Source organism: Crocuta crocuta, unplaced genomic scaffold, assembly GCF_008692635.1.
Source record: "Crocuta crocuta isolate KB4526 unplaced genomic scaffold, BGI_CrCroc_1.0 scaffold217, whole genome shotgun sequence".
NCBI lineage: Eukaryota > Metazoa > Chordata > Mammalia > Carnivora > Hyaenidae > Crocuta > Crocuta crocuta.
In genome coordinates, this window is record NW_027532208.1 from 640341 (window position 1) to 641809 (window position 1469).

The 1469-nt window shown below is 55.5% G+C and overlaps 1 long non-coding RNA gene across 1 annotated transcript in view; it reads left to right on the top strand.

Annotated features, from left to right (window-relative positions):
• Positions 1-1469, top strand: part of LOC144242923 (uncharacterized) — a 4678-nt gene continuing 3209 nt past the window's right edge. Inside the window, exon 1 of the long non-coding RNA XR_013338493.1 lies at positions 1-60. This is a non-coding gene — a long non-coding RNA (uncharacterized LOC144242923). The remainder of the gene's footprint in view (positions 61-1469) is intronic.

A 1469-nucleotide genomic window follows, 5' to 3' on the forward strand; every position in this document is an offset into this window, starting at 1 on the left:
CCTGGAGGCAGTAGCCTCTGAGCTGATACCTGGAGAGTGAGCCCGAAGGGGAAGATGCAGGTGAGATGCATTTTGCCAACAAGTACAGCATGTGCAAAGGCCCGGGGGCAAGCAGGAGTCAGAGAAACCATGGAAGGAGTGTGGGAGCTGGAGTTGGGTGTTTTTTGGAGTGAGAGGCCAGTCGAGGGCCAGGCCAGGTGAGGTTAGAGAGGGGCCTTCAGGAGGTGGGCCTGGGGAGGGTGGCAGACCTTGCCCCCAGGCTTCCTGGAAAGAGTGTCTGTCTTCCTGCAGCTGCTTCGGTCCCTAGAGACCCATGGATGGGACGACTGACCCAGTTTCCCTCTTTGCTCGGCCTACTAGGAGTCCATCTGTCTGGCCCGACAAGTGGCCCTCAGGCCATGCGATAATCAGAACAACATCGCTGATTCAATTGATTATTAACTGGCTGACTGTAGGACATATACTGAGTGTTCTGTATTCCATATCCATTGGCTGCTTTATGGGTTTCTTTTCATTTAATCCTTGCAACAACCCGAGGCTCTGTATTACGCCCATTTTAGAGATGGGAAAATGGAGGCACAGGTTACAGACCTAGGATTCCAACCAGACCCGCAACCTTCTTCCTCCTGCTTCCTTCCCCCTGGGGACCCCCGAGTTCCCATTATCCTGTTGCCGGCAACCCTGTCTACCTCATGAAACTCTTTGCCAGACGAGGTAAATATAACTAACCAGCTAACCAGATACATTTTTAAAAAATTTTTAATGTTTATTTTATTTTTGAAAGGGAGAGACCGAGAGCAAGCAGGAGAGGGTCGGAGAGAGAGGGAGACACAGAATCCGAAGCAGGCTCCAGGCTCCGAGCTGTCAGCACAGAGACTGACGCGGGGCTCGAACCCACAAACCGTGATATCATGTCCTGAGCCAAAGTCGGATGCTTAAACGACTGGGCCGCCCGGAAAAATCTGAGTCCCCAGATAAATGTAAAATGACCTCCCTCACCTGGCCCCAGCCCTGAGCCACCATCCTCCATCCAAAAGTGTGTGTCTTTATTCCCTGGAAGCTCTGGGCTTCTCAGGCAAACAAACCCTGGGCACGTATGCCCTCCGGTTCTGCACATGGCCCAACATTGCAGGGGTCAAGGCTCGGGACCAGCTGGTCTCTGCCCGCCCACAGCCATCCATTCGTCTGCTTGCTCATTTGTTTGTGCAGCACACAGTCAGTCCAGTCCCAGGGAGAGGGGGTCTTAGAGGTTGGTTGACGGAGCCAGATGGACACTGTGGTCCCGGGTGAGGAGCTGGGATCTGGCCCGGGGTGCCCCCTCCGCAGGTGCGTGCCCCCAGGTCAGGCCCCAGAATCACTAACTCTGCCCCTTTGCAGGAAGTCAGGAGCCTGCTCAGGCGGCCCCAGGCCCCTTCTGCATTCAGGGCATCAGCCTCCCCCAGCACCACACCAAGCCCCCCCCCCCCCCC